Source organism: Cynara cardunculus, assembly GCF_001531365.2.
Source record: "Cynara cardunculus var. scolymus isolate 2C chromosome LG 2, CcrdV1, whole genome shotgun sequence".
NCBI lineage: Eukaryota > Viridiplantae > Streptophyta > Magnoliopsida > Asterales > Asteraceae > Cynara > Cynara cardunculus.
Window position 1 is genome coordinate 60,320,416 of NC_037529.1, and position 16,268 is coordinate 60,336,683.

Consider the following 16,268-nt stretch of genomic DNA (forward strand, 5'->3'; position numbering starts at 1 on the left):
CTTCTATCAGTGGCTGTCGGCTTCTTCTATTAGGTCACCATTCAATCTCACGTTCTATTTTAATCAACTAAAAAGCCCAACTAAAAACTGAAGAAGGGAGCCCAAATATGGAACATACAGGATGCGCTGATGCATAGGTGATGCATGCATCGTGTGATGCGAGTGCATCATGGAATCGCAACGCATCAGCCCATCTGATGCGTTTCCTCCCGCGCATCACACATCAGAGCGCATTATGCGCGCATTTTTAAACCAAGAGTCAAACACCCAACCTTTTTGTAGGTCACTGATTCAAGACTCACCAAAAGTGACGAGTGCGTGTGAGTTGTCATATGTTAAATATTATATACTTCAAAAACATATAAGAATATGATGAATTCACTTCTCAAGAATGATTCCCCGTTCAGTAGGCTAAACCTCTCCGTTTGCCGTAAGCCTAAGACAGGATGGATGAAGACCGAGGAGAGCATTGCCAGTTTCATTCCAGTCTTTTCTCAATTGACAAGTTAACCAAGAGGTCAATCATTCCCTTGCATCATTTCCATTTTATGTGGTCTTCGGTAAAATAGTGTAAATAGCGATAGACTTTCAACGGCTGCTCAAATCTTACCTTCCGAGACCCCTCCCCCCCACTCCTCAGTGAGATTTTTTTTCAGTTATCCCCCTTATAATTTACATAAATGACCGAACTGTAACACCCTAGATCTGGAAAAAACGACTAATTTAAAATTTTCATGATACATCAATTGAATTATAAATTATTTTCTAAGGAACAAGTACCAAAAAAAGACAATTTAAGGATTAACATCAATAGACTACAAACCAAACCCTTCACAGTGTTTAGGATAAAGACGTGTCTTTAAGACAAGTAGAGTCGCTGTCTCCAAAACGATGCGGGATACATCCCAAAGAGTTAAGTCCTTCAAGAGCCTCTAACTAGCATGCAACTCTTCTCAACCTGGTGTACACGTCGACAATAAAAAGTGTTAGGCTTAAAAGCTAATGAATTCAAACATTTTATTTTGCCAATAAGAAAACGGTAAAACTGAACGAATGTTTTAAAATGACACTTTTTCACAATTGAAAGAACGTCTACATTTTAAAACTACATCTTTCCAATATACATCTTTTTCAAAATACCAAATAACATTTTTTTTTTATGACAGGGGAAGCCCGTTATTGGATATGGCAGAACACAAAGTAAGCCACTTCTCAACGTTGTTGAGTTTTACCTCGAGATCCTCAAACACCCTTAGTGTTTACCATCCATGGTTTCAAGATGAGAACATTCAAACTCCTCACTTGATTTAAACCCAGGGTCCAAGTGAGAACATCAAAACTCATCATTTAACCGAACCCAATGGCTTCAAGACGAGAACATCAAAACTTCTTGCTTGACATAATCAGAGGTTTAAAGATGAGAACCTCAAAACTCTTCACTTGATTCAAACCAGTGATTTCAAGAAGAGAAGATCACAATTTCTCTTTTGATCAGAACAATTAATATGTACATGGATTCACAACAATAAAATCACTATTTCATGATTTAAACTTAGAAGATTAAATAATTCCGAAATGACATATATTTTCAAGTAGTTATGAAGACATATTTATAAAATGTCCAAGTTTTTTTTGAAGTATATAATATTTATATACGGCAAATGCAACAAATAAACTCACACACCCATCTCACCTATGGTGAGGTTTGAACCACTGACCTCCTAGAATGCCAAGGGCTACGGTACCGCTAGGCCAAAGTTACAACAAACAACCAGAAGTTGGGCAAAAACCCTAATAATTATGCAACATATGCACTTTAATATTCAACTATAATTGTTGGAGAGTCAAAGTTGTCCAAATTCCCAAACTCAATTAATCGAGGCTCACTTAATCAAAATCCACAGCTAATAAAACCACTTCAACAAAGGTCCATATCAATCAACTATCGACGCGTTACCTCAATGTTTAAGCATTATTTGTCCCGGTAGACAATGAATGACTCAAAAGTATTAATCACGACATTTTAAATGGTTTCTAAATCGACAAAAGTCATAAATTCATGGGTTTTACATCTAAAATTACCAAATACTTCAAAATACGTATTCCCAAACATCTGTACCAAAATATGTGCAAGTTACCCAAAAAGGGGCAAATGATTGACCATTACTGGTAGAAATCCCAAACTCATCAAATAGTCACAAATCCCATGATTTATAACTTAAGGGCGTCAAATAAATCTTTTCAAAGCCGTCAACCAAACCAAAAGATACCACACGCTGACACAAACTTCAAATCCAACAAAACCCCTAAACATAGATCTCAAAATACTTAAAAAGACTTACCTCTTCAAACTTGAAAGACCCAAGCTAAATCCTTATGTGGAGCTTCCAATCCTCAAACTCCACTTGAAGAGCTCCAAATATCGACTCGCAAGCTCCTGTGGCGGACTCAGATTTTTCCTAAGCAGGTGCACCTTTAAGATGAACCGAACTTGTAATGTTGTGGTTTCACCCCTGAGAAAAGTCAACGCGGTTTGAGTTGAGAAAGTCAATTGTGTCAATTTGGTAAATAAAACACATTTTCCAAATAAAATCGACCTTTTGAGCAAGACGCAAGACTATGTCTTACGTCTGACATGTGTTTAGTCGAGTTCCACCGTTTCGAAGACTTTCGGTTTTTTGGTTGATTTCGTAAATTTTCTCAATTTAAATTTGATTATCTTTACAGTTCACTTTTTTTTTGTAGGTTTCTAATTCGTCCTTTTTTTCTAGGTTTCCAATTTTGTTTTTTGATGCATCTAAGAATTCTAGTATTAAATTTGATATTTTACAATTTAAAATTAAGTAATCAAATCAAAATAACACTAGAGTTTGAGCAATTGAAAAATGACTACACAGATTTATAGATGTAGGGGTCGTTTATCAAACACTTACACGGTAAACACTTAACGGTAAAATTTAACACTATCATTTACTTACCAGGTAAGATTTTAGTCCACAAAAACAGTATCATATGCAACAATTTACCCGGTAAGCGCTTACCATGGTAAGAGTCGTCACCTTCACTTGTCGGGTAAGACTCTTGGTCCTTGTGTCGCTCTTACCAAGTAAGATTCTTGGTCCTTACCATATTCGTCCGGTAAGGTAACGTGGCTTGGCGTTCACTTACCCGAGTAAGCATTTGGTAAACAGCCCCCTAGTGCAAATTGGATTTAAGCAAATATAGATATCAGGACAAATATATAATGAAATAAAATCAATTTAGAGCAAACCTAGAGTTTAAGGTGATTAAGGAGCCGTTTACTAAACGCTTACCCGGTAGGTGCTTACCGAGCAATTTTCCTCACCGGACGAACTTGACAAGGCCCAAGAACCTTATCTGATAAGAGCAATGATAAGGATAGAGAGTCTTACCGTAAGTGAGGGTAACGACTCTTACCCGGGTAAACGCTTACCATATATATTGTTGCATACGATACCATTTTGATATACTACAATCTTATCCAAAAAATAAATTATAATATTGGTTTCTAACAGTAAGCAATTACCGAGTAAGCATTTAGGTAAACAACCCCTAAACAAATCAATAATGAAATTAAAACAATTTCACACAAATATATAAATTATAACAGATAATATGCTTGGAAAATACGAATCAAATGAGAGGATGGATGATTCTTGGTGGCTCGTGATTGAAGGGCAAAAAAGGGAACAAAAACTCATTATTTTGATAAATTTTATTAAAAATTTCAGTTTAGTCCCTTTAATTTCAAAATATTTCAAAACACCCTTCTATTTTTAAAAGCTTCCTAAGAACAACATTTAAAAGATACAAAAATAAACAGCTAATATATGTGAGCCTTGGACCCGAGACCTCTTGAAGGCGAGGCGCCTTTACAACATTATGACAACCATCTTGCTAACTACCAGATTGCTGGTATAATTTTGGTTTTCAACTATTTAATGGCAGATTTAGATTTAAGCGGGTGCACCACTTTAACGACTTATTTTTTTCTCTTGCGCAAATCGATTGAGCAGGTGCATGGAACCCCGCTCAACTCTTAATAGGTCCACCCTAAGCTCCAACAAGTCATAACAAAGAAGGAAAAAGGTTGAGGTACAAGAATGACCAAAATCATACTTTTTTAGGATGAAATGATAGAAAGTTGCCTTCAATAAACACACTTGAAATCACCAACAAATGCTTCCCAAGATCCAAAAATCGGACTTAGATCTCCAAAATACTTTAAGTAGAGAGAAAATGGTGAAGGTGAAGTGTTGAGGTGTAGAAACGAGGAAGAAAACCCCAAAATCGACCCTTTTTAGAGTTGACAGGCCTTAATGCCGCTTTTTGCACTGCTAAAGTCGCACGAAAAGTTGCCTGGGTTTCTGACCGTTTTTTGACCGTTCCCTTGATTGTATTCCCGACCGTTCGCCCTTTTTTCGGTCGTTCTTGACCGTTTTCCCAGCTGTCCTCCTAACCGTTTTTTCAGCCCTTCTCCCGACCGTTTTTTAGGTCGTTCTCAGAAAATTACGGGTGTTACACGAACAATCTAGCCTTGTAAGTCATTTTACATTATTATATAGCTTATAAGCTAGTTATTATCAAACATGAATAATTTATCAGCTAGCTTTTTAGTCAATAACTTGATTATTAACTTGTTTTCCATGCTAGACTTTCAACCAATGGAATCTAAACCAACTAGGTAGCCATGGAAGCTTGAGAAATTCAATTGATTAACAAAATTTGAGTGATTATAGCTATGGCTGTAAACGAACCGAACGAACACGAACGGAGGCTTGTTCATGTTCGTTCGTTTAACTTAACCGAACAAACGAACGAACACGAACGGTAAACGAACGAAAATCTTTGTGTTCGTGTTCGTTCGTTTAGAAATAATGTGTGTTCGTGTTCGTTTATGTTCGTTCGTAAACATGAACGAATGTAACACGAACGGTAAACGAACGAAAATCTTTGTGTTCGTGTTCGTTCGTTTAGAAATAATGTGTGTTCGTGTTCGTTTATGTTCGTTCGTTAACATGCTAAACAAACGTAAACGAACGAACATAAACGAACGGCCTAAACGAACATAAACGAACGGGCTAAACGAACATAAATAAATATTATTTGAATTCTAAGTAATTAAATAAAAGATTGTATATTAAATTTAATATATAAACGAACATAAACGAACGTAAACGAACGATAAATGAACGAACGTAAACGAACGATAAATGAACGAACGTAAACGAACGGTAAATGAACGAACGTTCACGAACATAAATGAACGAAAGAGACTCTTGTTCATGTTCGTTCGTTTAACTAAACGAACAAAAAAAATTGTTCATGTTCGTTCATTTATTAAATAAACGAACATAAACGAACTTCCCGCCGAACGGTTCACGAACGGTTCGCTGAACGTTCGGTTCGTTTACAGCCCTAATTATAGCACCTTTATTAGTGCTTTATCCAATCTTTCAAGAATCATGCTTGTCAGGTGGAAATTTAAAAGCTCCTAAACTTCGACAAGTACAAATAATCGTCGTTGAGGTTTGCATTTTACTTTGAAAACGTCTCTAAACATTGCTTCGTTAGTCAAATGTCGTTAGTTTAGATCCTTAATAGTTAACACTAACTCTGTTAATCAGAATGTCGTTAGTTTACATCCTCAACACTAACTCTGTTAGTCAAACTGTCGTTAGAGATATGCTAATTTTTTTAAAAGAAAAATGAGCGAAAACGGTTAAAAAAAACTAAAACACTTATCATTCAGTGGGCTCTTTCTAACGGAGTTAGTGCTAAAAACCCCCTTTCAAAGTAAAATGCAAACCACAGTGACTGTTATTGTTGAATAAGTTGTTCTCAATAACATGATTAGAAAGAAAAATAAAAGCAAATTAAACATCCGGATGCATAGTAAACTCAAGCTTATTGGATGGTTTTAGGAGTAAGCTCTACTTGGTTCAAATACGCTTAGGGGTTGTTTGGTTTGAAGGAATGGAATGGAATTTGGAGGGATTTGGATTTGAAATCTATTCCAATCCGGTGTTTCCTTTTCGTTTGTTTCGAGAAATATATCGATGGTTTGCAGGATTGTCAGGATTTGAAATCCAAGGATTCTTTTGAAATCCCATGACCGATGGATTTGGAAATCCTTTGGAAGGGGTTGGTATTTCAAATCGAAATCCTGTGGGATTTCAAAAAATTGAACAAAAACGACGTCTGTGCTCCCATCCTCGCCGGTGCTTCTCTCTGTGCTCTCCTCACCGGTGCTCCCCTCCTCCGTCGTCTCCACCGCTGCCCTCCTCCCTTATTGATGATGCCGCCCTTCTCCTTTCTCTACCGCTAAATCTCTCTCTCTCTCTCTCTCTCTCTCTCTCTCCATCTTGGGTGATTCCGATAGATTGGTGGCTTTGATGAACAAAAACTTCCCGGAATTGGGTTTGAGAAAAGAAGATTGTATCGAAGTAAGTTGGATTGAATCGGTAGCTTACTGGGCCAACTTCGATCCCAACAAGACGGCGTTGGAGATCCTCCTCAACCGCCAGTTTGACAATGTTAACAACGGAAAACGAAAATCCGACTACGTGCAAACTCCATTTCAGAATCTGGGATGAAATCAGTTTTCGACAAACTCATCGAATTGGGAAGATTGGGCTTCGTTTTTAAATCCCAATCCATATCTTACAAACTAAACATGATTTATAAAGAATTGGATTTCAAATTCATTACAAATCCTACAAACCAATAAAGAATTCTACGTCCCTCCATGAAATCCAAATCCTGCAAACCAAACGCAATCTTAGAGACGACTGGGATGAACCGAAATTTGAGAGAGACCTCAAAACAGTTCTTAATATGAATTTATAAAATGAAAATATGAATATTAAGGGTTACAAAGAACCTATTTATCGCTAAATAAATTCTAACTAAAAATTAACTACAAAATATAAAATACTAATCTATACTATATTATAAAGCATTTGACAAAAACTCTTAAAAACCATTTTTTATGCATACAGTATTGTATATTGATGCATATTACTTAAAATTCAAAATTACAAATAAATTAGGCATAAATACAACTTATTAAAGCTCCATGTTTGAATTTGTGTAATTAAGTGCGGATAAACATAATCAAATAGAGATTAAACATCTCATTTAACATATAAAAAATCTAAAATATAATTAGGATAATTATCGAGTTCTAACAAAATAATTAATTATTATTTTTATAAGAAAATTATATTATTAAACCAAATATAAATTACTTCGTTATTGAACCTAAATTAAATTATAATTAAAAAAATTAATTAAAAAGTTACACAAAAAAATTAGGAATTCTAAATAGTTAATTTGATACTAATATCAATATATTTTTGTCAAATTTTTATGATATCTTCAAATTTATATTTTATTCAAAAATACAAATATTATCGCTTTTTCAAAATCACGTAAGACTATATTATAACATCGACTGAGATAAATAATAAAATAAAATATTAAAATCAAGATGTATCTCGCTGCATTGTACGAGTACCCTTCTAGTCATATATTAATAAACCAATCCTAATTGATTATTACCTAAAATCTAATAAAATATAAAATTCCCCACATTTTATTTTAATTACCGTTTTCTTTTCTCCCACCAATAAATGAAAATAGTACGTTACTCTGATGTTGTTCGATTTGTTAAAATGAGATCGAAAACCCCTTGAAAAGATAGCTATTCACCGGTTAGTTTTGGGTGGTTAGGTAGTTTTTTTTGTAGATAAGATCAATTATCAAATCACCATTAAAAGATAAAGATCAAATGATAATTGCACCAAAGATTAGAACGTGATCTGCCTTCTGAATTCGGTACACTGAAGTGAAAGTGAAAGTGAAAGTGAAAGTGAAAGTGAAAGGATTTCATGTTTTTCTGAATGAAATTTATAAAGCAAACTATCTTTTGAAAAAGACTTTTGACATATATCATTTTGGGACGAGGCTGCAACCTTTCAAACCCGGCAAGGGAGTGCGATCCCCTTGACCCTTGTTTTATAACTTATACGAGTGTGCACTCCGCACCTCCAAACTCATATTATTGCTTAAACAATGAAACCTAATCGATCTCAAGTAAATCACAATTGTACTAAAATGTTTGTTGACACTAAAACGATTGACACATTTAACCGTAAAAGTTTCTCCATTTTAAAGATTACAACATTAACTATATAGTAAATTATGATTTTAAGTTTGTTTTGGATTTAGTCCCCAAAGTGTTTTTATTCCAAAATAGCCATCTGACATTGCATTTTCGTAACGTTCGGGTTCCTGCCACTAATGATGGTTGATTCTCATTCCTTGAGTGAGGGGTCTTTCGGTCCTTTCCCACATTCTTTCCTTTTTCTCATTTAAATAATTTAACCCAAAAATTAATTTTTTAACCAAATAACCATCCGTTACCCTGTTAGCACCGTTAGATGTGTACAAGTACTAAAATGTAATTTCTAAAACTTTTGGTTTTAAAAAAATTTGGCTATGGGTCCCACCCTTACACACTGCGCATCTGTCGGTGCGTAAGAGCCCACATGCCATTTAAAAAATGTTTTTTTAATTTATATTTTTAATTTTTTTTTTAGAAATACAATTTTTTTAGTTTAGAAATTTAAATTTTTTAGAAATATATATTTTTGGTTTAGAAATTAAATTTTGGTTTTAAAAAAAATTAAATTTTGAATAATGTTATATTAGGAATGAGGAAGTTGAATAGTGTTGTTGTATTGAGAAGGAGTAAATTAAATAATGTTGTATTAGGAAGAAGAAAATTAAATATTAAATTTTTTTTAAAAATTAAATTTTCTAAACCAAAAAAGTTATATTTCTAAATAAAATTAAATTTTTAAACCAAAAAAATTATATTTCCAAAAAATACCTTTTAAAGAATTTTTTTAAAGAAAAATAATTAATTTCTAACAAAAAAATTAAATTTAAAAAAATTGAATTAAAAAAAAACATTTAAAAAAAAAGGCACGTGGGGCCCTTACGTACCGGCTGGTGCACGATGCCTAAGGGTGAGACCTATAGCCAATTTTTTTAAATCACAAGTTTTAGAAATTGCATTTTAGTCCCTGTACGCATCTAACAGTGCTAACAAGGTAACAGATGACTTTTTGGTTAAAAAATTTAATTTTAGGGTTAAAATTGTAAATTATGTATTCTGAAGGGTTAGTTTTGTTAGAAACCCAATAAGGATGGCATAATCAGGAGAGATGTATTTTGAAATAAGGGTGACAAAATCAAGGAGAGACGTATTATGGCATAAGAGTGACATAATCAAATGAATATGAAAACTGGGATTTTTTATTATAAGTCAATCTGTTGTCACATCTTTATGATGCGATGACCTTGAGTTTATCGCATCTTTGTGATGTGATGACTTGTGTTATCGTATTCTATTGATACAATGAATTATGTTTATTGCATTTTTGTGATGCGAGAAGGATGTTTGTCGCATCTTATTGATGCGAGAAGTTGGGTTTATCTCACCAGTGTGATACGATAAGATGGGTTCTCGCACCACGGGGAAATGAGGTTGTCTCATCCAATATGTGTTTATTGCACCAGTGTGATGCAATGAGATGGGTTCTGGTACCAATGTGTTGCGAGAAAATAGGGTTGTCTCATCCAAAGTGATGCAAGAAAATTATAGCTTTATCTTATACGATGCGACAAATATGTGTTATGTGTAAAAGAGTTATTCAATTATTTGATGTGATAAATGTGTGTTATCTCATCTTATTGATGCAACAAAAGAGGTTTGTTTTGATAAAACGTTGTTTATTTGTTATTTATACAAATATGGGTATTATAAAAGTCTTTTGGTGATTTTCACCCTGTAATAACAATCAAAGGGATTTCTCACTAGATCTCATAGTTTAACCCTCATTTTGATGTTTTGAAATGTGTATTACAAGCCAGACACAATCAGATGATAAGGGGAAGAGAAAATTATGAAGAATTTATGATTTGCTTGCATGTGGAGTTTGAGATGATGTGTTAATATTTGTACTAGAATACTTGTTTTATTTACATGTTTTGTACTGAAATTATGTGGAAAAATTTAGTAACTAATTTTGAATTATAGCTTTTGTATATATTGGACCATATGTGTAAAATTATATTTCATGATATATGAAATATGTGGTTATATGCAAATGTGATCTTGGGGTGTTACACTTCCAGATTTCATTTTCGATTTCATTCTAGGTTACTTTTGAAGATTCTAATAATTTTTGCTTTATAGTTACCTGTTATAGATTTCGTTTTTGATTTTGTGACACCCTAACCAAGGAAACAAATAAGGTGGGAGATAAGTTGAATACAAAATACAAGTGGAAACTAGAGCTTAATAAGAATCACCCAACAAAGGGGACAGAGTATAGCGTTTACAAAACAACTAAAGAGGCGATAATTAACAACCTATTCATCTAAACAATCCTATGCCTAGATTAAGGACGGGTGTTCCTATCATCTCCAAACAAAATAACATAACGTTAAATGTTGCAATGCTCAAAGCACCAAATGCTTAATCTAGAAAAAGATATTCTTTGCGAAACAACGCTCCCCTCAACCCTTTGAAGCCCCGCCACTAAAGGAACCTGATAAAAAGTCATTTCAAGAAAAAGTGTTAGGCTTACGCCCAGTGAGTCCAAACTGTCAACATAAATAAAACATAAACCTTTATATATATATATATATATATATATATATACGTAACGTAACTTTAAACTTATGCAACATGAACAAGTAACTTTAAATGCCACGAGGTGGAGTCAAAACATCCGAAGAAGATGGGGGAGGCCCAATTTACCGTTAATTATGACGGAACACAAAGTAACTCATAGATCAACGTTATAGAGCATCACATATAGGTATAACAAACCACTGACATCAACCAAAACCAGTCATGTAGTCGGTTGTGATCTTAGCTCTTTATCTCGGAAATTACATAATAATCTCAATGCCTATTTCTGAGTGGGTGAGAAGATGGTTTGGAAATTACATAGTAATCACAATGCCTATTTCCAACTTACACCATCCTTCACACAATTATAGTAAGACAACTTCCGTGTCGGCAAACCCATTGTATTCTTGTGAGATACTCAAACACGTTAATGTGAGCATGAATCGCTTGCACATCACTCAGATTTTACATGAGTCCTAAATTAAACGAAACATTCCCATTTGCCGATAATTGACACTAGAGGTAAACATGAGGGTTCAAGCGTATTATGTCTAACTATACTTTGAACAGGCATTTTACCAATCGGTTAGATCCATTCTTCCAAACTAAATTAATTGAATGTAAACAAGATCCCCAAGTTCACTCTTTTGACCTATAATCTCCATTTCAACCAAGCAAGTAATCATTTTAAAAAAATAGTATAAAGTAAGCATGGCACATCATTCTACTTGGTATGAAGTTTCAAAAGGATTAGTATGAAATCACCTTGTAGGATTTAGGAGAAATCCCAAGTCTTGAACTAAAAGGTAGGCGGAAGAAAGGTTTCAAAACAAGCTACAGCTGTTCCCGATCGGGTTTCCAAACTTGCGCCCGAAACAGTGGCTTGGCTGCTTCGTTTCCTGCCTGTTGTGCGCTAAAYAGCAGGTTGCTGTTTCTTTTCGGTCTACTGCGCCAACAGCGGCTGGCTGTTTCGTTTTTGGTCTAGAGCAGCAGCACGCAGCAGGCCAAACAGTAGCCTGTTGCGTGCGTCAAACAGCGGCTACGGCTGCTCCTATTTCCACCTCTAACCAATAGCTATCGGCTGTTGTTTTCTGTCTCCAAACGGGCAGCCACCGACTGTGTTTTTTTGCCTCCAAACAGCAGCTACAGGCTGCTGTAAACGGTCTCCAAACAGGCAGCTACCGGTTGTGTTTTATGTCTCTAAACATCAGCTACAGGCTGTGTTTTCTCGCGTCTCAACAGCAGCTACTGCTGCACTTCGTGACCTAACAGCAACAACAGTTGTCTCTTCGAGCATCAACAACAGCTACAGTTGCTTCCCTCGCATCACAACAGCAGCTACTGCTGCTTTCCTTGCGTATCGACAGCAGCTACGGCTGCCCTTCGCGTCACAACAACAGCAACAGTTGCTTTACTTGCGTAACAACAGCAGCTATGGCTGCCCTTCGTGGCTCAACAGCAGCTTCTGCTGCACTTCGTGGCTCAACAACAGCTTTTGCTTCACTTCGTGACCTAACAGCAGTAACAACTGTTTCTTATGAACCTGTAACTACGGCTGCATCGACGAATCAGTTCCCGCAGCCCCTCCCCCCTTTCCTTCTTAAACAGGTATTGCTCCTCTCTTCATCCCTTCTAATCTTTTCTTTCAATTTCAGAGGTTTTTAGATTTTCCCCAAGCAAGAGATGTACTGTAAAGCAATAAAAGAAAGGTGAGACTAAAAGGTAGGGTAAAAGTATGGGTATGAAATGACAGCCCTTTTCTCTCAATTCCCTCTTTTCTCTTTATTTTTTTTAAATTTTAACTTCTCTTATTTTAAAGAAAGGAAAAGACTTAATAAAAAAAAAATTCTAAACTTCTAATGTAAAAACGTTTACATCACTAACTAGATGAAAACCCTTGACGCGTACAAAATAGAGAAAATGGGAAAAAATCTCGGGTGTTACAATCCTCCCCACCTTGGATTAAATTTCGTCCTCGAAATTTAGTTCATGTGAAGTGGTGATGATAACACCTCTTCAAGTCCTCTTCCGCTTCCCAAGTCACATTTGACCCTCGATAATGCTTCCATTGCACCTTAACCATGACAATCTCTTTATGCCTCAACACTTTGGTCTTTTTTTCCAAGATGGCTTCCGGTTCTTCCATGCATTGCTTGTTCTCATCTACACGAATTCCTGAAAGTGGTATCACACTTTCTTCTTCTGCCAAGCACTTACGAAGGTAACACACATGAAATGTGTTATGGATTCCGGCCATTTCTGGTGGTAGTTCTAATTTATAAGCTTGGAGTCCCACCCTAGCCAAGACTTTAAACGGTCCAAGAAAACGAGGACTTAGCTTTCCACGCTTTCCAAAATGGATAATACCTTTCCATGGAGACACTTTTAACATGACACGGTCGCCCACTTGAAATTCCATTGGTCGGCTCCTCTTGTCTGCGAAGCTATTTTGTCGATCATGCGCCGCCTTTAAACGCTTCCGAATACATTTCACCTTATCGGCCGTTTCTTGTGATTTCGGGATCGGCGAATTGTTTCTCACCCGCTTCTAGCAAACACACAGGAGTCCTACATTTTCGACCATACAAAGCCTCAAAAGGTGTCATTCCGATACTAGAATGATAACTATTGTTGTAGGCGAACTCCACAAGGGTAGGTGAGACCAAAGTCGATAACACACAATCGAAGCATGTCTTCGAGGGTTTGAATGGTACGCTCACTCTGACCATCGATTTGAGGATGGTAAATTGTATTCAACTTCACCCTCATGCCCAATTCTTTTTGTAAGCTGCCCCAGAAATGGGAGGTGAATCGGCTATCTCGATCTGATACTATTGACAACGGTAAACCGTGCCTCGAGACTATTTCATCGATGTACAACCTGGCAAGTTTCTCCATTGGTAATTATTCACGCATTGCCAATAAGTGAGCGTTCTTCGTCAGTCGATCAACCACTACCCAAATCGTATCATGACCTCTTAAGGTTTTCGGTAGTTTGGTCATGAAATCCATCGTAATATGCTCCCACTTCCACTCGGGGATTTCCAAGGATTGAAGGCTACCATAAGGTAGTTGGTGCTCCGCTTTCACTTGCAAACAAGTCACGCACCTCTCTACGTAACGAGCCACATCAAGCTTCATAACGGGCCACCAATATGTCAATTTCAAGTCCCGATACATCTTGGTGCTACTCGGGTGAATGGAGTATTTAGACTTGTGCGCATCCTCCAGCAACAGTTCACGATTCCCCCAACCTTGGGTACCCATATACGTCCTTGAAACAACTTTAAGCCACGACCATCCTCCGTAAGAAGTAAGTGTTGTTTCATCATTACTTTATTCTTGAGGTTTCCTTCCAAAAGTGCTTCAGACTGTGCCGCTTTGATCCGATCGATTAAACTGGACATTACATCGATCCTAGTAAGCACGGCTTTCGTCCCACTACCGTACTCCTTTCGGCTCAAAGCATCCGCCACTACATTAGCCTTACCCGGATGGTATAGCAATTCACAATCATAGTCTTTGAGCAGCTCGAGCCAACGCCGTTGCCTCATGTTCAATTCTTTATGATCGAAGATGTACTTCAAGCTCTTATGATCAGTGAAAAGCGTGCACTTGGTACCGTAAAAGTAATGTCGCCAAAGCTTTAAGGCGAACACCACCGCTGCTAGTTCCAAATCGTGGGTGGGATAATTCTTTTTGTGACTCTTGAGTTGTCTTGATGCGTATGCTATCACTTTTTCCCTTTGCATCAAGACGTAACCCAACCCCATTTTCGAAGCGTCACTAAAAACTACAAAGTCTTCGGACCCTTTTGGTAAGGAGAGAATCGTGGCTTCACATAATTTCCTTTGGAGAGTTCTGAAAGCATTTTCTTGTTTCTCGGTCCAGGTGAACTTCACATTCTTCTTAGTCAAAACCGTTAAGGAGGAAGCAATCTTGGATAAATCACCTATAATAACCCGCCAGCCCCAAGAAGCTTCGAATTTCTGATGGACTATTTGGTGGTTCCCAATTCATCATCGCCTCGATTTTGGATGAGTCTACCTTTACTCCGTCACGAGTGATAATGTGACCCAAAAATTGGACCTCCTTTAACCAAAAATCACACTTGGAGAATTTTGCATACAACTTACCCTTCTTAACACCTCGAGGACTTCCCGAAGATGTTGCTCATGATCCGATTCGTCCCTGGAGTAAACGAGGATGTCATCAATGAATACTATTACTGACTTGTCAAGGAATGATCGGCACACTCGGTTTATCAAGTTCATGAATACCGCCGGTGCATTCGTCAAACCGAAAGGCATGACCAAAAATTCATAGTGCCCATAACGCGTCATAAAAGCTGTCTTCGCCACATCATCTTCTTTCACTCGGACTTGGTGATACCCCGAACGAAGATCGATCTTTGAGAAACAACTTGCTCCCTGAAGTTAGTCGAAGAAGTCGTCGATCCTAGGAAGGGGATATTTGTTCTTCACGCTTGCCTTATTGAGTTCTCGGTAATCGATACACATTCTTATGGTGCCGTCCTTCTTCTTTACAAATAAGACTGGAGCTCCCCACGGTGACGAACTCGGTTTAATAAATCATTTCTCAAGAAGGTCTTGTAATTGAGACACCAACTCTTGCATCTCGGATGGCGCCAAACGGTAAGGGGCTCTGGCAATTGAAGTGGTTCCCGGGATAAGGTCGATTCGGAATTGCACTTGCCTATCGGGCGGTAAACCAGGCAAGTCTTCAGGGAATACGTCGAGAAATTCGCTGACCACTTTCACGTCTTCAATTCTCCTTTTCTCTAGCTTGGTATCCAACACATAAGCGATGAACGAGGGGCACCCCTGTAACACCCATGCTAAAAGATAAACCAAAACAGATGAAAATCTAACGAGACTCGTAAACTTGAATTTAAAATACACACAACAAAAGGTAATAGTAAGGCGTTTACAAAACAATTACCGAGAAGATAAATAACAACTTACTAATCTAGATTTTTCTACAACTAGATTATAGACGGGTGTTTCTATCAATCTCCAAAAATACGGTATCATCAAACGTAACGCTCAAAAGTAACGAGGCTTTACTACAAAAGAGCCTCTTCACGAACCAATGCTCCTCTCAACCCTTTTTGGCCCCGCCACTAAAAGAACCTAATATACAAGCCATATCAAAAGAAGTGTTAGGCTTACGCCTAGTGAGTYCAATTAAAATCGCAAAAGAACAKTGAAKCCTTTAAAWTATAGATATCATAAGTTTAAACACTATAAGAACACAGCAAAATTAAGATATTTCCAGGAGGAGTTAAAACATCCRAGGATGACRRGGGAGGCCCGATTTACCGTTGATTATGACGAACACAAAGTAAGTCRTAAATCAACGTTATAGAGCATCACATATAGGTTTAAAACCTTCGACATCAACCTAAACCAGTCATTTAGTCATTCGTGATCTTAAGCTCTTTATCTCGGAAATTACACAATAATCACAATGCCTATTTCCGAGTGGTAGTGAGAGGATGATTTGGAGGTTACATAAT